The sequence below is a fragment of the Numida meleagris genome, chromosome 1, assembly GCF_002078875.1.
Source record: "Numida meleagris isolate 19003 breed g44 Domestic line chromosome 1, NumMel1.0, whole genome shotgun sequence".
NCBI classification, from domain to species: Eukaryota; Metazoa; Chordata; class Aves; order Galliformes; family Numididae; genus Numida; species Numida meleagris.
In genome coordinates this window covers 58,435,310-58,458,189 of record NC_034409.1, presented here as the reverse complement: position 1 = coordinate 58,458,189, position 22,880 = coordinate 58,435,310, and the positions used below count along the sequence as shown (strand labels likewise).

At 40.9% G+C, this 22,880-nt stretch overlaps 1 protein-coding gene across 2 annotated transcripts in view; it reads right to left on the bottom strand.

The window, feature by feature from the left end:
• The window catches only part of PTN (pleiotrophin), a 76,259-nt gene extending 54,470 nt beyond the window's left edge, over positions 1-21,789 (bottom strand). The window contains exon 1 of one of the 2 annotated variants that reach the window (XM_021388575.1): positions 21,424-21,789. The gene's annotated coding sequence lies outside the window, so the exon portion shown is untranslated. Of the gene's footprint in view, positions 1-14,461; positions 14,484-21,423 lie in introns of those variants that run through there. The other variant, XM_021388583.1, reaches the window with a different exon arrangement.

The following is a 22,880-nucleotide window of genomic DNA, read 5'->3' as shown; positions in this document are numbered from 1 at the left end:
AATAGCTTGATACACTTTACTTCACAATCTGTCTTCTAGGACACAGACTTTCTCTCAGTGGCTTTTTGTACAATGCCAAGAAAACGTCCCTCATCTTAGTTGGTTGAGTCCTCCTGGCACCTATATGAAAGAAATGAGAAAAAGTAACCTAAGGAAATCCCAAAGTGGCCTGGACATTTATCTGTAGTCAATTCTTCCCTCCCATTTCTTAGAGAGGAAGGGTTGTTTACTTAACCAGAAGATTACATTTGCCCATCAAAGGCTGAAGGGAATCCTCTCTACATCACACACACTGTCTGCATGCAGATTTTGGAGCCTGGCCTCACTGAAGCCAGTGTATGGTGACACAAATGAACTACCCTTATATTAAGTCACTACATGTAATCCTGACAGAAACTCCAAGCTCTCAAGTCCCTCCTCCTCTGATCTCTCTCTTCTGCCTCTTTCTCCTTTCACTTTGATGACTTTGACAGCCAAGTACTTGGAGAGTTACTCCAGGTTATGTGTCACCTTTAATGGGATTCAAAGCTTTAATTCAGAAAGTGGCCACTCTTGACCTTTGGCCCCACTACCACCCACTCTGCCATCCCCCCTCCTTTCTCCATCACCATGGAAATGAATAGTGGAGTGAAAAAATGGGAGCAGGCAAAGTCTAAAGCTTTTCACAGAGCCCCCAAAAGAAAGATGAATGAAACTCATTCATCACTGAGCAAGGGACCCAGAGAGCAACACTGACTGAAAAGCAAGCCAGAGGGAGAGCAAGCAAGAGAGAGAGACAGACAGAGATAGAAAAGGTTACCTCATGCAGGAAGTTATGTGATTTGAAAAAGAAAAGCACAGGAGGTGTGAGGGAACATAGTCCACTTTCAAAAACTGTGGATTCTACAAAGAAAGATGCTGTTATTTGGGGATAGGGGGGGGTATTTCCTCAGCCCCTTACCTCACTCCCCCACTCCCCTCTCCTCCTCCCCCCTATCCCTCCCCCCCCCCCCCCCCAAAAAAAAAGGAATTTATAATCAGACTACCAGAAAAAGATGGAAATTTAAAGGCAGAAGGGATAAATGCCTGAAAAGAAGTTGCAGTGGATACCTGAAGGTGGGCAGCTCATTTCAAGGAAGAAAACCACACAAATAGAAAAAAAGCTGTGTTTGTAGTTTTGAAGTTCTCTTAATCACATCTCCTACTTTATAAGTATTTTTCCTCTATGCATACTCTCACCGTTCATCCCCATCACCTCTACATCACATGGCTTGACTTAACTCTTTATTTACTTGATAGATATCAAATAGCACTAGGGATTAGATGTACTTAAGAGGCAATCGCTTATTCGCTCAGATACAGCATCAATTTTCTGGTGTGTTCCTCTATTTTCCCGTGTTTCACATCCTCACTACAACAGCATTGGCAAGGAGCTCCTTCTTTTAGGAGCATCTTAACCAGATGCACTTTTAAAAGGAGTTAAATAACACCATGTATCCCAATGTTAGATGAAGGAAAGATGTCCTACTGCATGCCGTTCTACAGAGCTGGAAGAGGGAGCTTGTTGATGCCAGCAACAGAAAGAAAGGAAGAGGGAGAGAAAGGAAAGCCTGAGATGCAGCAGCTTGGAAAAGCCTATTTGCCTGCACCACTTCTCTAAAGCTAGAATATTTGCAAAGATTTTACATAAGATAATCACAGATTATACTGGGATATTAATTAAAGACTTCCCAGAATAACTAGTCAAAATTCATCTTGAGCATACAAAAAATTGTGTAGGAGCCAACAGGGCACTTCAGGATGCTCGTGTGTGGAAAAGCTCCACAGGGCAGATCTCAGTAAGAGACACATTATTTCCCAAGGATGCCTCCCTGCCTTATCCTAATGGAGAAATTATAATGTAATTCTGCCAGTCCAAAGCTTAACAGTTAAGTCCTATTCAGAGCAGAGCCTACCTAGAGATAAAGCGAGATAAATCTCACTTTAAAGGAGATAAATCTCCTACCTGGAGATAGTTGCCCCTTGCGGAGCAATTACCATTCTGAACCACGAGATATGTTTTCTCCTTCTTAAAGCTAATCAGGCATGATTTTGTTCATTTCCCCAACCCCTGTACCACAATCTAATGAATCCAAAGGAAAAAAGAAAACATCCAAGAGATGGGAATCACTACATTTTATTCGCTGTTAATCCAGTGAACCAGATGCCAAGCCAAGCTTCCTTGGAGTGGCATTAGCACCTCTACTGAGTAATGAGCTCAGACCTTGAGCTCATACTTAAGCTTCAGCCTTTTGATAATCTATATCACACTCCACGGTGGTCATACCCTAGCTGTAGACAGAGACATTCTGGTGATTCACTGGATAGGGCAGATCAGGCACACAAGGAGAACACTCACATTAGCTATGCCTTCGCTGACCCTACAGACACAATATGCTGGAGCCGCTTAGTTAAATGGAGAAGTCACCTCTACTGAAATTAGTATATACAGTCCATGGGTCACAGGAAGAAAAACTCAGTGTACCCAAAGTCTTTTGAAGACAAATAAATAAATAAATAAATAAATAAGACAACATTTTTGCCTCATTCTCCCCACTCCTACAGCCTGCAGCTTTACCTATTCCTCTCTTCCCATCCCCCCGGACCCAGAGCTTCGACTCATCAAAAACTGGCTTGCAAACAGCAAGAAGGGTCACTTAGGAAAGTCTTTGTTTGTTATCTTAAATTACTACTCACTCAAGGCATGGAAAAAACTAATATGATGATGCTATTTCACGCATGTAGAGCAATTACACAGCTGTGGTCTAAAACAACTTGTTTTAGTATAAGAACAGATAACATCTTAGTGAAGAATTATGATCAAAATGGTTCTTCTCTCTGGTGGCATCTGGTTAGGACTTTGAATTGTCTTGAACAAAGATATGTCTGATTGATCCATCCTTAATTCCCACTGCAGGGAAGTTTAGGTCAGCTCTGTGCGGCACATCTGTTTATGTTAAGCGGATATATTTTGACAGCAGTAAATAGTGACTCAAATGGCTCCACAGAGGTGGGAAGCCTCATTTGGTCTTCAAAGTAACCAACTTCCTACAGTAAATTTAAAAACTTAAGTGCTCCAAACCATGAAGGACACCTGCATGTCATTAAGTACTTAATGCTGAGTGTACAGCTTTCTGGGTCACCATCTGCTCAGCAAGAGCAACAGCTCTAGCTCCTGTTTCCTATTTTGCATGTTCTAGGGTTTCAACTGTCAGTCTTCGTAGCTCAAAATTACCCCCAAATTACCCAAAAGGTACTATGAATGGATCTTCTGTGTCAGCTATACAAATTGAGAAAGAATGTCCCAAGAGATAACAATTCAGCCAGAGTTCAGTCAACTCTGTACAAGGATTAGGAGCTAATCAGGGTAGCTCATAAGATACATTTCTCTGTTTGTTGTATCTACTGTTGCCCTTCTGATCTCACCAAGATGTCTGCCTACCTGAATTTATCTTGTTCTGGTAATACTTATTCTCTGTGATGTTTAAGCAAAATTCTTTCTTGTACTAGAAGGTTTGCTATCTAGGCAACTATACACAAAAGAAAGTTCAAAATTAACATGCTTCCACCTAACCAGCAGTTGTTGTTGAGAACACTCTTTGTAGCAGAGAGCTACATGCACAAACCTAGAGAGGAAACCTAATCTGCTCTGGAAATCCAAAATGATTTTCCCTCTTCTCCACAGAAGCCACATTGGCCATGCACAAGCATTTCTCCTTAACAGAATTTTCAGAAAAGAGTTTCAGTTCTTTTCAAGTTGAATCACTCCAGATGGTTCCACTACATTGATATCATCATTAATTTAGGGAATACTGACCACGGAGACAAAAGAAAAGATAATGGGCCCTAATGGTCACTTGGGATGCATGACTTTTGCATAAAACAAAGCAGAGAGAACAGAGGCTGCCTGGAGGTCCATGGAACTGATGCAGGCTGTAACCCCCCTCCACATCACAGGCTTACAAATTCTGGTTTTTGCCCTCTGTCTTCCCCACCCAAGTTGTATTACACATGAAAACCCAATTTAAGGAAGAGTACTGTGTAGAAAAATTCCATACTCTCTGGGAGAGAAACAAGCATTTTTTTTCCCATTTGGGAAAAGGTTATTAGGGATTTGATGTAACAGAATCTATTCAATAAAGCAAGCAATTCATTATAAGTATAGCTGGTGCTTGAATTAAACTAGATTTCAAAGCTGCTAAGCTCTTTCATTCTTCTCCAAGAGAAGAAAATCAGCATTTCTCTCAGTTCTGCAACAAAATTAGCTTATCCACCTTACTAGAAAAACATACATGAAAGTCCCTCACTCCCATTAGCAAAGGAAGCCAATAAAGCCAACACATTCTTTCTCTCTGATGCCAGCTTCCTCAGTCTTGCAGAGTTTGGAAGATATCATTATCTCAGTATATTCCCCAAGTAAATGCAGGAAACAAATAGTACATGTGGGCGTGGATATTCTTCTTTGAATTAGCAAACTGGCACCATCTCAGTTTGATTTAGTTTATTTCACTCTAAATAGATCTGTCTACATAAATATCTACCTATTTCATCTTAAATGCATGTCTTTAGTCATTCTAATTCACTTTTCCAAAAGTGATTTCTTTTTTTTAATTATTTTTGTTTGTTTTTTACAGACAAGTCTTAGAACAGTAAGACAGTGCTTGGAAAGAATCATTTTGTGCTTAAGAACCACGGTTTCAGAAATATAGCTTGCAAATCTGCTATCAAGAAAGTTCATTCCACTGAGGCAAGATAAGCCAAAGGATTAAAAAATAAATAAATATGAAAGGAGTACACAATGCCATCCTTTGATGGTAAATGCCCTCCCAGTATGGCCCTTCTAGTTTTAAAATGCATGTTTTCCTGCTCACTTTGTTTTTCACATTATGCTTGGCTGTATTCTACATCTACAGAAGTTGAGTTACAATTTGATATAATAAAGAGCAACATATTAGTCAGGGCTTAATTTTACGATGCAAATTGACACCTAAATTACAGTATTTGTGTATCACAGTTAAAATTAAAACTCCATAACTTGTTAAAGCATGTCACATTTACTATTTTTTAAAACACAAGCTTCAACAAAATTGGCCTGCTCACATTTCAGTTGTGAAAATGTGAGCAAAAACTCTCTTACTGAGTCAAAATGAATACTCATGCAAAAACCCCAAGTTAGTTCCTTACACCAGACTTCTAGAACCCATGACTCCACATATACTGCTGTAATTGCAGTTTCATAGGATGAGGGCAGAAGAAAGGGAAGAAAACTTTTGTGAAATTTTCATCCTGCCCCTCATCATCTGCACTGTAAAACAGCGAATTGGTTTGTAATTGAATTTTTCCTATCACAGCTTTCTCATGCAAGTTACAGAGGCCTTCAGTAATTGTTATTTTTCTACTCTAAAACATATTTACAATGTGGTTATCCGTTCTTGTTGAGTCTGTCAGACAAACTAAGCTCTTTAAGCCATCAAGCAAACTTTTTCCAGACATTAGCTTGTTGGAGAGTTTTTCCCTTTTCTTTTTCTTTCGCACCTTTTGAAAACATTGAAACTAATACAGAAAACATTATTCTGGTATCTCTCATCAGCACCATCTCCATAGCCTGGCCATCTCATGTAAATGCCTAAGAATCACTTTTAAACATTTCTCCAGAGCACTGCATTCAGAGCTCATATGCCCTTGCCTACCATCTCTGATCCCTAAACTCATTTTTAGTCACTGCTTTCCAGGTATTTTCCATGACATAACTTTCATTCATACATACAGACCTAGAAAGGACCAGATCATGCTGTGCTAGGACACCTGCATCTTTATTTTCAGCCCTGAAAACACAAGAGGGATAATGTCACCTGTTCCCGAGATACAGACATAGGCACAGGAGGGTTCCCTACCTTTCCCTGGCAACTTTCCCCATTTTCAGAAAGTGAGAATGAGGTCCTCAGTAGCTTCAGGCTGTTAATAATGATGCCAATGCTCAGTCAGTAATGAATTTTGCAATATTTGGTGTTTTCCTTAAAGCCTAAAGGATAATTCTTCATTAATGTTTAAAAGAAAAACAAAAATGTACAGTCTTCAGCTTTAAAGATGAATACTTTGAAATGTTACTAATAGGTTGCATTTAAATAATAAAAACCTATGTAGAAGGCTAGAACAAAGAATCCCATCCTTGTTTTGGATTTTCTTCATCTAGCGATTTTTAGGCCAATATCCTGACAGGAAAGGGGGAGGAGTGGGGCTGTCAGTACTTAATTCAATGAGTATAATTACACTGAATTAGCGCTAAGGGGTTTAGAGAAGAAAAAAAATACTATTCCGCAGAGTTAATATAAAGTGGGCTTTCATGTACATACAAACTCAGAAGGAGCGAGCTGCTGCCTGCTGAGAAGTAGTTGGGAGCCAGGGGATTGATCAGACTCGGCCAGGCCTTGCTTGAGAAAAAAGCTGCAGTTGTGAATTACTGTAAAGCAGTATTCACATGATTGATGGGTTTACCCCCAGCACCACATTTGTTTCAAAGATCCATTTTGTCTTCTGCGGTGATGGTGTGAATTAACCCTTCTCACAGCAGCTGGCTGGGTCCTGCAAGACCAGGCCAAGGCCTAGCAGCTTGATGAAGCTTTCATCTTATGTAGCTGTGTGACTAGAAAAACAGGAAAGAGAGTTAACACCCAGATTTCTAAGGAACACCATAGCACCAGCCTCCTCCAACAGTTTGCAGACCATCTGCCATCAGACCAGCTAATTCCTCCACCTTCCTGCAGCACTGTCACAGAAGGAGCTCTGCCTCTGATCTCTACTACAGTCTGATACCCTACCACCCACTTCTCCTTATATCCCAGGGAGTATGGGGTCCGTTTCCACCTCTTGCCTTTTTAATTCAATTTCTTATCAGTAATATATTTTTTTTCTTGTTTTCTCCCCGTGGAGAGAAAGAGGAAGAGTGGTAAAGAACACTCCAGGTAGATGTGTGATGGGATATCTCCTTAAGCCCAGCATTCTGTAAATTAAAAGTAGTTAGAATGGCCAAGGGAATGTGGGAGAAAAAAAAAAAAAAAAACAGAAATAGGTTCAGATCATAACCAGCTATTAAAAATCTTCTGAAATCTTCTGAATTGACAGTATGACACAAAGATAGATTTCCATGGAACCCAAATCACACACCTGCTTACAAACTGGCTCACTGAATCTCAGCAGCAGATCATTCAGCCAGGAACAAACAGTTTGTGTCAATGCAAACTGTCTTCTGCTATTCTTAGTTACCAGTAAAGCACTTCACGTATGAGTACGATTTCCTTTCCCTTTAAAAAGTAAAGATGTTGCTTACAGGGGAAAATGAAATTATGATTAAAAACAAAACAACAAAAAATACACAGCATAGAACATTAACTGCTATTAGATACATCAAGCTGGCTGCAGGCAAGTGAAATGTAACCTTCCCACACAAAACTCTGCAACTGCACATCACGCTGTCTGCATCATTTCATTTCTCTGGCCTTGGACCTCCACAAAACTGTTCTTCCTTCTCCACAGCACTTCCTCTGCATTCACAGTCCTGGCCACATGGAGGAAAAAAGAAAAAGAAATTACCCATTGCCACCCCAGCTATCTCTGTCATTCCCTACTAGTACACAACAAGGATTTCTTTAAACAAGAGCCCTTCATCCCAGCTTGTAGCTCTATCTGCTATCCTAGGCCTGGCTCTGAGTATGGAGCACAGGAGCATGGCAGCTCTGCTGGCCTTACAATAGACTTTGGGCTAGAGATCTTTTCACGGTGCCCTACCTTGACTTTGTCATGGCACAGCATGGCAATTTTCTGTCCTCAGGTTTAGCATGCCTTGCATCTATCTGCTTTCACAGTCTTGTCTTGGGTACCACCTTCATCTGTTGTGATAGCTATGGCAGATGTCAAAGGAATAACAAATGACAACCCACATGCTACAAGCTATATCCACCTAAAAAAAAAAAGAAAAAAAAGCTGTCCAAATGGACAGATGCTGATGTAGCACCAAATGCTGTCACACACACATTATAGCCTCTACATACTCAGTTCTCACTTGGAGATACAAGTTCTCAGGCCAAAACTTATCATGTCTGACAGCATCCAGTCGCTGAGTTAGTCCATTTGCAAGAAAGTCATTAGGGACCAATGCAAACCAGGACCCGAACTCATCTTTCCAGGGATTAATGGGCTACTGGTGAATACTCAGCTTCCTTTGCAGCATGTAGTAATTGCTGTCAGATCTTCTCCTGCTATATTACACTTTTGCTTCCAAATTTGATATGAGTGCATTTTATTAACCCTAAAGAACAGCATGTTTCTTTTCCCTCTGAAGAACTTTCTCAGTTTCAGAGAATCTGTCCAATCCGTCAGGATTACTTTGACATTTACTTTGTTTGTGACCTCTGTCACTGTGATTTGCAAGTTCTACAAGTGTACCTTCTGTTCCGTCAGGCAAAGAGGAAAAGAAGAGAATTAGATCAATGGCCGCTGTTCTGGCCCCTCACAGAGCTGCACATCACCTGCAAAGCACACGTATTGAAAAGGACCCCATAAGACAGAATAATGAATTCTCTTTGGGCCAGGGAGAACACTGGAGCAGCAGAGTACACTGGCATTACCAGCATGCTGATTTGACACTGTTGCGTCAACAGAGCTGTCAAATCCCACAGACCTACAGCACAAAGCTCAAGGCTCACCCCAGTGCCAGGAGGCCAGTGGTCTTTGTTGTTTCTACCTGTCAAATTAAAAAATTTTTCCATTGAGCTCTAACTTACTAAGTACACTTTTCCCTCCCTCCACCAAATCCCTCAACTGTGCAGTTCAGTCCAGCAACAATAACAACGGAATGTAGAACACAGGTGTGCTGTTAAGAAAGGTCAAGTTATGCTGAAGCCTATGCACAGTGAAGTACCATAAAAAACAGACATGTTTTCCTCCTCATTCAACCTAAACAACAATTTACTTTAAACAGAAGCTACTTGTCACCCCTTGGTCTTTTTCACTTGCTGCATTCAGAGGCAGTGTAAGCAAGTGATCTAAAAGCCCCATCAGGAGACACACCAGGTCAGCTGTAACTTCAATTGGCTTCTGCTCCTGCTGATACTTTGTGTGCCACAGCAAAAGCCACAACACATTTAGAGTTGCATGGTGACAAGCAGTGCTAAGCCTTTGTGCCCATTCATAGCACCCTACATAAAAGCCACTTGAGCTCATCAAGAATAAGAACGAGCTCTTTCTTAAGCCCAGCCCAATCCAGTTAACAGGCTTATGTAGAAATGCTGAGAGACAGGGCTTACAAGTGGCAACGCACCTAACACACACACTATTCTGCTGAAAATTAAGAAAGACAGTATACACCACCCAGCTAAGACTCGTAACTGTATTTCTTCTTTCTCTACTATTTTACAGGAATAGAGACAAAAATGAAAGAAAAACACAAATGACCTTTATGATTAGTAATCATTTCTACTCATATAAATCTTCCACTTGCATATCTTCTGCTGCGTAGAAGAAAAAAAATCCTGTTAAATACAGAAGTACATTTCTGTCTTCCTGATCAATTAACCTTTCCTTCCTACTCTTCGTATACGCTTGTGTAAGTTGATTGGCTTCTTCTAGAGATGCCAGCATGCACCAAAATAGACAAAAAGATGCACTCAAGAATGTTTGTTGTGACACTACTTCGTGATGACACACTATTGTCCCCTGTCTCCCTGACTCCATCTGCACACAGAGATGCAAGCTGGGGAAGAAGTTGATTCTGATGTTTGTCTGAGGGTGTATAAGCGGGTGCATAAATGTTGCCGTCACCACCATGACCACAGACAGTGTGATGTGGCTCCAAAATGATGGATGCAACAAAAGATGCCTGCCATTCAGAAAGCTGAATATTTGCTTTGGGATTCATTACTGAAAGGGCAATAACCTTTAAGTACCTGTAAGCTCAAAACCTTGATTTTCCATCATAAAAATGAGGGATTAGAAGGGTGGACACATCAATTTTGTTCAGAATATTGATAACTGTGGGAGCTAAATAAAAGACACAGTGAGTATGAATGTTACTAACAGAATTTAATATAAACATTCCTTATGAGATGTAGGGAGACTAAGTCAGCATTAGATTAATTGAACACAGTCAGACTTAAGGGAAAATGGGCAGTTTCCACAGGATATTCCAACTTTGACAACATCTTTGTTTCAAATATTTGTCCACTTACCACAGCTGGAAAGCATAAGGGCATAAAATTAGATGTATGTGAGTGCAATCAGCTCACATTTCTGATATCACAGACAGTTTCCTGGAGCACAATTTTTTCAAGTGTTAATAAAAAAAAAAGGCAGTAACCCAGAACGGATTAACGGCAAACTATATAGCAAATATAAATCACAGTAAAAATATTTGATATTTATATTAAATATGTATGCATATTTATCTATGTATTTAGTTACTTTGGTGGAATTTAGATTAAGCCTTTAACTCATGTAAAGCTTGCAGAAGGGAAATTAGTCTTAAACAATGGAAAATTGACTCAGGAATTGGGGCCACATTTCTAGACTGATTTCCAAAGGAGGGGAGTATTACCAGTTACATTTCCATGGGATGAAAATATAGGATTCTCTCACATTCCTTTGGAATCTTCACTTTAACGTTACTGCATAATATGGTGTATGTTATGCTTGGGAGATTGCTGTCAGTTCTAAGAGAACCACACTTCAACTACAATATTTGGGAGTAACTTCTTTATTAAAGGAAAGCTTACAGAAAACAGAAAGTATGCAAGGACTGAGCACAGATATTCTGAAAGGATGCCAAACTGATGGTATCAGTATCACTGATGATACTTCTGGCCATTCAGAAAAGGAGGGGAGGAACAACTTTTTCTAAGAATTTATTCACTCACCCAGTGTCCTTAAGAAAAATAAATAAATATATGGAAATCCAGCCCAAGTGAAACTAATGGAAGAGAACAACTTTGGCAGCTGAGATGTGAAATGGAGATCAAAAGGTCCAAGAGCAACGTTGAGGAACAAGGAGGCAAATACATAGTGACAAGTAATAAGGCATTCCTTAAGCATGTGGGAAAGTGGAACACCAGAAAAGCTGGTGGGACCAGAAAACTACCAGGATGCAAAGAATTCACTTAGGGCAGAAAAGGAGACGGCAGAGAAGTTAAATGGCTCCTCTGGTGCAGTTTTCAATTCAAAGCAGGGAACAGAGATGCATGCTCTAAGATTATACAAGTAAAGAACTTGAAACAGAACTGCCAGGCAAAGTTAGGGAAAATAAAATAAAACAAGAAATTTGATTGTACTATTTTTCATAAAGACAAAACATGCCTCTAATTTGCAAAAATCCTCTAAAAATCCTGGCTATTCCTCTCTAGATATAAATTGCTTAAATTTTCAAAGACTTCGAAAAAAGCTATTAGGATAACTTAGTAATCAAAGGATAAAAGAAAAGGTCCCATCATTCTTTAAGTATTAGTCAAGCAAATGAGAATCCTATGTCAAGAACATTATTACATTCTTTGTATGGAAGAGGAGTGGTAGTGCCCAAAGAATCAACCTAGGACCAGTGTGATTGAGAGGATTTATGAAGCATTTGAAAGAAAGAATGAAAACCAAGGTAATAAGTTGTACTGCTCACACAAAACAATAAAAATTGGTCACAAATATGGAAGTCCTTGTCCTCTCTACTACCCATGCAGCTGGACAACACAAATATCAGAAAAAAATCACAATGGATATTGAAGCAGAAAATGCTTAGCTTTCAGTTTCTGTTCCTCATTGTCTATTAATGTATTTATATTATACCACACTCCTTTTGAGACATCATGATCATCAGAAAGCCATAATAAACAGCATCATGGGGCATCATGAAAAGCTTGCTGTAGCTAGCTTATCTATCTCAGTAGAGATAGACACCCTGGGCAGCCTGAGTGACAACCCTACCCACACTAGAGGGCTGGAAGTGGATGCGCTTTAAGGTCTCTTCCAACCCAATCCATCCTGTGATTCTATGAGTATAGTGCTTGAGTTGTGGTTTCCATTCTCACAATACCCACTAAATGCTGCACGCATTCACACACAAACTAGATTTTCACTCACCTGGAACGGAAATCCTGGATTTGCAACTCAAGAATTTCCATTTTGATAGGCCTAATGTGAAATATTTAAGCTTCAGTTTTTTCTTGACTAAGACACATTACTTACAGTTCACAAAATTTTCCTGCTTTAGATTTTTTCGTTTGTTTCAGAATGCCCTATTAAAATAAGATGAGAAATTCCCACCTACAATTACTTGAGAAATCTCAATTGGCAAAATTCCAGCTATAACTGGAGCCTTATTGCACATGCTGAAAGTGTCAATACAGAAAGAAGTGAAGTTGTCATTTATAGTACGTGTTGTGCAATTGGAAAGTCTAAAGTTAGATAACACATTTGTGAGTTATCTCTACCATTTGGAAAGTTTCTCCAAACTGAGAGAGACTTCTGATATTTATGTAAAGCACAGCGTTGGGGTAGAGCAAAGACACGTGTAATTTTTTTGCACAAAAATGCTGCATCTCTATATCCACTCAATCTACTGCTGCCGTGGTTAGCGCAAGAGAGATTCTTAATTATAGGACTACCTCTTTGTAGATATAATCCTAAATAATTCAAACTAAACTATAGTACACAGCAGTTAAACGAACATACATGCTGTAATATTCTGCCTTTGTTTTTCAGTCTTTTCCTGGTACAGCAGTATTCAAATTCCAGCCATTCACAAGAGCTTTCACCCAGACTGGCTGCATTTGGGCACAAAGGAGCAGCCAACGGAAGGCCAGGACCACATTTCACATGAAGCTACTGAATAAACAGACATGTTTGTAAATATTATTTCAATTGCAAAATATTAAAAGGTTCCATTTTTGAAAGCAGCCTCAAAGTAATTTTCTAGGACAAAATTATGAGTAGGAGCAAGGAGATTCACCCACTTTTCACTATCCTGTTTAAGCCTTGTATATTTTCACCACAAAAATATTACCAGTTTTGCGGGCTCTTAGGGGCTCCCCACTTTGCCACATTTTGGATTTCATGCAGCTTTACAAAACCACTTCAAATATTAAACACAGAAGCTTTTTCCCTTCAAAGGTAAAAACTGAAACGGAGGCTGTTCTCAGTGTGCAGATGGCAGTGTCCACTAGTCCTCAGGTGGAAGTCTGAACCTTTCAGCACTAAAAGGTGCAACATGACAGGTTTGGGCAATGGCTTATGCCTGGACCACAGTATGACTTGGAAACAATACAGTTATTAATGTTGATGGTCACAAACTTCCAACAGAAAGTCTTGGTTACTAATGCTGATGTACTGAAGTTTACATTAGCTCTTTAGTAGTTCAACCTCTAACATAAGATGCTTGAGCAGCTCATGATTAAACAGATGTTCAGAAAGATATTACGTGAGGCTACCAGAGGCCCCACATTAAAAATATTGTTCTGAAACTTATCACAAGAGATTTTGTCCCAACCCACGCATAAAAGGTGTGCACGTTAACACGTACAATATCAGAAGAAACTTTTATTTGAGCTATGCTAATCCTCTAGATCATGGCATTGATTCAGCAAAGGCTTCAAACCCATTTTTACATTTACATTGTCTAAGTAATCCCCTTGTTCTCCATGAAATAACTCATGGCACATAAAGCTGTTGTAATGCATAAGATTTGCAGATTGTAGTTTAAATTACAGGTGACTGAGAGAATAGACTGAGCTCTCTTAAAACATAGACACACCTCTATAATCCAAATGTCCACTCAATATTAATGAGCCCCAAACACCAACTAAACTCAGCATCCCATTTAAAACTAGAAGCCACTAAGGTAGCAGAGCTATCTTTTTCTTTTTTATCACCCCATGAAGTCAGTTCTTATGTTCTTTTGCCAGTACAGAGAAATTCCTAGATACTAGAGTCAAGGTAGCTACCCTTATTTTCACAGTCCATAATCCCTGCAACTTTTTATAAATCGTCTGCTGATGGAGGATTTATTGATGATTATTAGCAGAACAAAAAGTGAGAGCAACTTTTAGGCTCCTCTGAATTCGGCAGGTCTTTGGCCAAACTGCCTAAAGGATCAGCATACTATAACTGGCTCCCCAAAAGCTTTTTTTTTTCCTTCCTTTTGCTGCTTGTGTAAGCCTAGAAGAGGAGGCAGCTTGCAGCACGGCAAGTATGCTAATGCCATATCAAACTAACTGCCATGCCAACAGCAATCACACACACGCCTGCTCTCACATTTCTGCCAAATAATCACTTAAGTAAACATCAACTACAGAGATTAGCAAAAGCATCTGACAACATGCAAATCAGGCAAGAAACATGGGCTGCAGGGACAGCTTAGCAGAGTGAGGATTTAATAAGTGAAATGTGAGGAAGTTCCTGGATCAAAACTTACTGTGTTTTTGGAAGATTTCTGATAATCCTCTGTTGGCCTTGGAGGGACAGCTAGCAGATTTTTTTTTCCACTCCTCTGTCCCTACTGCATATCAGCTGCACCCAGGCAGGCTTCTAATAAAAGCAAATGACTCTTTCTCAAACAAAAACATCTTTGTGACCTCTGGGAACACAGCAATCCAAACAACCAAGCAGGCAGTCAGGTGGCACAAACTACTGGGAAGCAATCAGAGTATCTCAGGGGCTTTTCGTCAGCACCGGAAGGAAAGCTAAGCCTCTATAATAGAAGATTGGTTTGTCATGAGAAAATCAAGGGCAAACCACCCTAGGTAGACCAACAAGTTCTAACTATTTCTGGTTATTGTGGGAACACGTGGAAGAAAGTCTACTTTCAAGTGTGTAATTCTTATTGATCAAATTACAGAAACAAAGTATTGTCCAACTAAAATTAAGGCAGATTATCAGAAAAAATCACTTAATTTATCTTTTACCTGCTAAAATGTACATCACTCCCAGGGCACTCAATGAAAACAATAAGATTCTGCCACAAGAAATATGAGAACAGTCACAACCATTTATCAGCATTATAACACATTTGTGTCTTATTTTTAAGATTTTATCAGCCAAACAAAGATATGAACATGCTTTCTAAATCTCAGGCTGAATTCTATAGCCCATCTTCTGATGAAGTTCTTGCTGAAACCTCAACTTTGCCTGAATAATGGTTGGGGGATGTGTTCCAATATTAGTATTCAAATCCATTTAACAGGAAGAATATGATTTAGTGAGCTGGAAAAGGTCTCAGTATGGAAACAGAAGTTCAGTTGTCCCAAGACAGATAGAGATGCAGTGCCAAAATACTGCAGGGAAAGCATCATATTAGAGATGCCATCTTTCTTATTGGTTACATCCAAGTCCCTTCCTGTATCACTTCCAAAAAAACGTACATATATTATCTTTCATTTAACATCTAGAAAAGTGCCTAGAAGAGCACGATAGAAATCTTAACAGGGGCATTTTGAGCAAATAGCACTCTTCCCTTTGTTGTTTGCAGGATGTAAGTCAATTAAAAAAAAGAAAAAACAACCGCACAACACCTATTTTTATTAAAAAGATTTTGATATGGAACAACCTAAATGCTGTATTAAGTATATGGATACTTCTGTCACATAGGCAAAGATTCTCCAGACTGTGAGACTTCTATTGCAGACTACAGAAGGGCATGTACATTTGTGTCACACTCTTAGGGTTGTTTTACACTTTGAGATATATGATGTGTGAAAGGTAGAGCTAAATAAATGAATAAATAGCTCTGTTCTACTAGCGATATAGCTGAAACAAGGTTCCTTAAATGCAATAGTCTGATCATCTTTGGATGGCAGTGAAATTAATTCCATTTTTCCCAGGACTCTGAGAGACATAATCCAAGAACAAAATAGATTTATGCCTGACATTCCATAAAACTGAATTTGAGAAGCCAATTCAAGTCATGTTCATTGTTCGCAATCAGATAGATAGGAACATTCTGTCTTCCATAGATATCTATATATTTACTGCTTATGTCAATTCATAATTCCTCATGTCTTAAAAGAATGTCCACTGAACGCAATTATCTAGTTTTTACCTTTCTAATCCCTAGAGACAGCCTAAAGCAACAGGCTAACGCAGGAAGCAAGTAAAATGATGAAGTCAACAGCAAAGTGGTCTATCTTCCCTAACAGGCTTGGAAGATCAAGACAAACTGTCCACTCTAACTTGAGAAATATGCTTTCTCAGCCTTTCTTATGCTGTGCTTGTCTCCACTGCCAGCTGGACTAGCCCCACTAAGACCCAAGAGTATAATTCCAGACAAGTAGAGAGGGGCCTGTTGAAAGCAAAAAGAGCACACTCAGCCTCCTCCTCCCTCTCAGTTGTTCTGCCTTGTTTTACTTGCTGCTGGGAGGAAAACTTTACAGGCAGTGGGTCACTCCAAAAATATTTGGAGACAGCAAAAAAAATAAATTTCATTTACAATATTAGCTGGATGCAGACCAGTGCCCAAACAGAAATTTGGACTAAAGTATTAGAGAATGTCTCTTCTTTCTCTTCCCTCCCTACAGGCACCTGAAGAGGGTATCATCTACAATTAAGTAGGGGATGTTCGCAAGGTCCAAGCTCAATGGGAGCTCCACAGAAACTAAATGAGCAAGGGCAATTTTTGTAACACTTCCACGGAACATTCAGTGAGCTTTGAAATAGTTCTGGCAGGCCTCAGAGGAGTGAGGTCCATTTTAAAATTGTACCAATCGTTTAAACAAAGATGAACTGGAGTCCCAAACACTATTTAATTTCAGAAACTATTTTCATCAGAAAATCCCCAGTCCTTGTAACACTTTTCTGCTCTGTCTGTACCCCTTCTTTGCAGCTGCCATTGAATCAATCACATTCACCAAGCAATGTGTCAGATTTTACTCAACATAAGGAAATCAGATTTTGCCTCACACAGAATCAACTCTACTCCTCACTTCCAGAGGTTGTGCGTAAAGAAAACAGAATCTCCTATTTAAGGAAGGCAAGGAAAGGCAGAGGCTTTTGGGGAGGAGGAGGTGTAGAATCACCTGACTCCATCAGTAATACATCCAACTTCTCTACATTCACATTCCCTCTTCTCATCTCCCATGAAACTGCCTATGGCTGTGCTCTCTCCACCTCTGGTATAAAAGATCTTAAAAAGCAGTCTGCAAGATTATTTCAGTTTTTAAAAAGACACTCTCATGTATGGAAGCAAGCACAGAAATTAGAAGGGTCTTAAAAAGGAAAAGCACCTCCTATCCCCCCAACATTCAGCAGTTCGTATTTTATTATAGACAGAAATCATCATGGTGCCACTGCAGGAGGTAGTGCCAAATATTTTAAATAGTTCAGTGATTCCATCCTTTGGAATAACATAAGGTGAGTATATTGGTCAGTAGAGTGTCTAATTTGATAAAACCCTTTCTACCTTTCTATCTTGTTAAGATAAGCCACTACTAAAAAACTGAGCTACTTTAATATTATCACGTCAAATATCACCTGCAACAGGTTGTTTTATGTCTTGGAGGTCCTTACTTTTTTACTAGTAAAAAGACTATTGGACCTTGAATAGGGTCTGAAAAGTGTTCATGAACTTGGCATCACAGATTCAGCTTTTCTGGCAACTTGGAGCAAACAAAATTTTAAGCAGCAAATTCAATACCGACTGCCAACTCTTATTTCATATGGTAGATCAAGTCCATGTTAAAGATAGTGAGATAAAAGAGTTTCTCCAGCTCATGACAACCTCAGTTGGATACAAGATCAACGGTTTTCAAAGCACAGTTAATTATATAAAAAAAAAGAAAAAACAGACAAACAAAATACACACACACAAAAAAAAACAACACAACAAAATACTCATCTACTTGTCTTTATTTAGTGTGTACTACTGCTGGCACAAATAACATTATTTGAGGTGTCTTGGAATTTAAGAGGCCTTTTCTCATCTTATTTGGTTGATGTTTTGACAATCCACAGATACAGCTGCATTGCTTCTTATGCAACTATAAAGCTCAGTGGGTTATTGTAATAAAACGCAATGCTTCCACATTACAGAAAACATTGCTCACTCCCTTAATTTCATTTTTCCACTTTTCTGCTGAAGAAAGCTGATGTGAGAAGACAGACACAGATTTTCCCCAAATCTCCTGAAATGGACATTGAATATTTGACAATGCACACTTTTCTGCTTTCCTCTGCATGGCTCCATCAGAAAACTCTCTATGCATTCAGAGGGGCACAATGGATAATGATTTCCAAAGCATCAACTTGGAGCTATTGAGACTTAGATGTTTTCAAATGCATCTATTGTGCACAAAAGATTCTAGACTACCCCAGCTACTCTAGAAGAGTCTTTTTTTGCCTTTCTCAAAACATCCATCCCTTGAGCCATCCCTGGAGTGCATTATCAGGGCTGATTTCTTAGTGCAGCGAGTTCCATCAGTCAAAGCTCAACAGATTCAAATAATATCAGGATATGGATATAAATTAGTGAGACAGACCCTAAATAGTTTTGACAGGTTTAGTAAGTATATATAGCGACACAGAATGCTATTCCTGCTGTCAGACATCAATATGTAGACAGAAGATTGGGGGCACCATGGAAACTCAGTGACATAAGAGTGGTATTGATTGGACAGAAAACGAGGCTGCAATTTAAGCTTAAGGCTGCCAGAGTTGCCAAGAATGGAGAATGACCTCCAGCAGTGAATTTTCAGCATAAGCTCCCTGTGAACGAGCCAGTCCAAGAAGGATAAATCAGGGACAAGCTCACCAGGGATATGGGTCGACCAAATGCAGACTACCCTAAGCAGATGAGAATCACTGTGTGTGTGCGCGCGTTACAGTGACCTAGTTTGTTCAAAGACAGCATTTTGAATGGTTTATTATAAAGAGGCTTGAAACAAAGAGACTTCCTCAATTAAAGTCCTGAAATGAATCCTCTCAATGAAAATGCTTTTGATACACTGATCAGCAAGAGGTTGTAAATATCGGAGCAAAGCTTGCATTGTTAAAAACCAGTTCCCACAGAACATCGCTGTTGTAGTATAGGTAATGAGGAGGCCTGAACAGAGTGCTAAGTTTCATGAGCAACGTCCATTCCATTCCTAATGCCCCAGTGTTCTACTGTAACACTCAATAATCCTATCTTCCTGCTGCAAAAATGCACTAAAATAGAGTAAGGGTTGAATGACTGTAAAAGTCTGTTTTTAATTATCTTCTGAAGACTCTGGAATAACTGCCCCTAGCATTAGAAAGAAACATATGACTTGAGAGGGAAGTACCGTGCTGGAGCCATGACTGCTGGAAGTAGAGTAAGTAATAACACTCACACCAGCAAGGGAAGGATGAACCTACACAAAACATCCATCAGCACAGGACAGTCTTTAGTGCCATTTGGAGTGTAGAGGAATACAGGTATATGGTACCAGGATAGCGCAATGTTTTCTATTATTATAGTCAAACCGACCAAGCAAGCAATTATATATCAGTTACACACTGAATCTCAAAGAACTGTTGATTGGCACTGGGATAATGGCAAGAAGTATCCTTTTGTCAGGCCACCTCTACACTGCAGACAAAGAATAACCCAGTGGTAGAAGATTTGCTGCTAACTTCTCTTCTTTCATCCTAGAGTTTGCTTTGAAGCATACTAAAATCAGTAAGCTTCTCTCCTTTATTTTCATCCAAAGCTTTATAAGTAATAACTCATCAAAGAGTTTAGTTTAAGTTGGAGACAGGTGTATTAGATCCCCTCATTTTCCTTCTTTTTAGGGAAAAATCACTAAATTACACAGCAGTTTTTTTTGTTGCTGAGTTTTTTTGGTTTGCCATTTCCAATGAAATACCTTCTCCATTCACTTCTAAATTTTCATTTCTACAACAAATTAATAATTTTTGTCACAGATATTCACACTCCTTTATCTTTTCGGAGCATTTCTCTTGATCAAAATCTCAGAGATGTTTTCTTTGTTTTATTTCCAAGCTGTTCCTTTTCAGGGAGGAGACAGAAATACATTTGAACAAAAAGTTTGCTTTGTACACCAGCTCAAGCACATTGTCTGGAAAACATTAAGGACAAGTATTTCTATATAATGACTTTTCTCATACCCTTCCCTCCTCTCTCTGTTCCTTCTCTCCTCCTCCCTAATACAACCAGAGTTATATGCTTACTCTATTTGTTGACTAAAACGTCAAACTTTGCTAAAAGCTTAGAACAGTCATGGCCAAAGGGGAGCAAAAGAAAGGACAGCGAGTTCAAGAGCTGATGAGCTACTGGTAGTGTTCTTCCACTGTACTACAAGCCATTTAGAGCAAATAGGATCTAATTTTAAAACCTACCACTATCCATAGCTGCAGGGCTATCTCACAGAGAAGGATTTACCACATTGCAAATGTTTCCACAATGCTCCTAAGAATCAGCTACTCTAGGATTGCCACCCTGTAATCCAGCTTCAGAGTGAACTGCTGAACTAACACACAGTAGACATTCACTACCAAAGCGGATCACTTGCCATGCAGAAGCGATAGGTATGTGACATCCACTGGATATGTAAAAGGAGTGGGAAAGCTCCCAAAGAAATGATTACCTTTTCCCTGCACAACGTTCTACTTTTAAGAAGAGAGGATGAAGGAGGGCAAGGAGTCAGAAGCATCTGGACTGGAAATCATAATACATTTGCAGAATCTGTGCTCTGAATGGGAGAAAACTATTTTCACCACTGGTAATTCAGACTTTCTACCATCCCATCCCACCAGAAGAAAGAGAACACAAACTAACAACAGGAGCTATAAATTAATCAGCACTAACTAGATTCAGTTGTTTCACCAAGAGAAAAGTAGCAATAAGAAGGGTAAGTACAAAGGAAAAATAATAGTAATAGAAGGAAATAATTAACATGCTTGGTCCGAAGGTACAATGTAATCTTGATTATCCACAATCTCAGCCGGGACACTTCTGGCACAGAGCACCTGTGAGCCGCAGGAGTTCTGCCACCCTGGGGTCACTGCTGCCCTTCTGTCCACTCAAATTTGATCAGGCAGAGAACTCCTGTTCCCTTCTCTGCTGTATCACGTCGCCCCACCACCCCTCTCCTTCTCCCCTTTATGGCTCCCACGTCCCGAAGCATCCCCATCCCGAGCGGAGCGGCCAAACCGACGGAGGACCCCGAGGCATCCCACCACCCCATTCTTCCTTCTGGGCACCCCCAGACTTCGGCCCCCGCCTGCCCCTCGGCCAGGTGCTCCCCAATCACCCCCGGGCCGGGGATCAGAGCAGACGAGGCGGTAGAGTCCCCAGGAGCGGGGCAGAGAGGGGGAAGCTCTTCGCATCTCGCCCGAAGGAGCGGGCACGGGGGGCAGCGCCCCTCAGGCAGCCCCTGGCAGCCCTCGCCGTCCCCTCGGACTTACTTCGGGCGGCGAGAGGCGCTTCTCCCGCAGCTGTAAGGGGCGAGCCGCGGGCGTCCCCGGTGCGCGGCGGGTGCGGCGGGTGCTGCGGGTGCGGCGGGTGCTGCTGGTGCTGCAGGTGCTGCCGGCGCCGCGGCTCCGCTTCCCCACGGACCTCCGACTCACGCCCCGCTCCTCCCGTGCCCCGTCTCTCTCTCCCGCTGGAGATTTCTTCCCTGAGATTTTTATACTGGAGGCAGGGAACCTGATCCTCGCTTTGACTCGACAGAGCCCGGGCTGCGGCGAGCCGCCGAGAGGAGGGAGGCAGAGGCAGGCGGGCGCCGGGGCAGAGCTAGCGGCCGCGCTGCCCCCTCGTGTGACGATGCGGCGGGGGCGCGCCGTCGGGCGGGTCACCCGCGGGGCAGCCTCGCCTCCACCGCCTGGGGGGGCACGGGGGGCGGGACGGGGCCGCTCCGCCCGCAAACCGGGCTCCCGGTGAGCCCCCGCTGCGGGAAGTGCGCCCCGAGATTGCACCGGGACCGGGCAGTTCCCTGCCTGCCCCTCCGCACTCAGCCCCGCCGAGGCTGCAGCCTCCTGATGGGCACGAGCAGGCTCTTGCTCGGGAAGGATTTGGCTGGCAGGAGTACGGGGAGCTCTAACTTGACTTCCAGCGTCCCACTTAGACCTGGATTGGAATTACTGTATTGTGGAGGGAACAGCGTCTGATTTCAACTCTAGCTGAAAACGCTGCAAGAAACAGCTTTTCTCGTGGCATTCCAGTGATTCTGGTTGCTGGAGTTATACCAAGGTTTCCACTTTTTTTTTTTTTTTTCCCAAGTTTTCCAACTTCTAGGTTCATTACACACATTGAGTAAGAATGTACCCCAACCCACAGCTTGATTTAAAACAAAGTGGACTTGTTCCAAAGTCCAGGCAATTTCTGTCTAATTCCTGATCCCCAGAGCAATTCTCTCTCTCAATTTGAAAGACTGAGCCCATTGACTGCTTGGGTCTCAGCTTGCATCTCCTGCTCCAGGTTTGCACAGAAATCCAGTTCAGATTCCTCTCCTGTTTCCAGAGAAATGAGCTAAAAAAGTAATTTGTCTGGCACCGAACACATTGCATCATCTAACACCTACCATCTGTGACAATGGAAAGCACTGTGTGGCTGGTCCCAGCGTGGGCAATTTCACCCACCTGGAGTCTTTCTTAGTAAAGTAAACTATTCCCTTCCATCCACATCTTGGCATCTTCTTTTCATCACGCAGTTATGTGTTTAGTCCTGGCATGGTTGTTAAGGATTTGCACCACTGGCAGATTTAATGACAGTGATGTAAGTTAAAACAACAGCTTTGATTTGCAGTGTGAAGTGGTGACTTGAGAAGGAGTGAACATTCCTTCTAACAGCTGGCCGAGTGGAAATGAGCGCTCAATACTATACTTCATGTTCATATTTTGAACTATGCAAAGCTGAATAGATA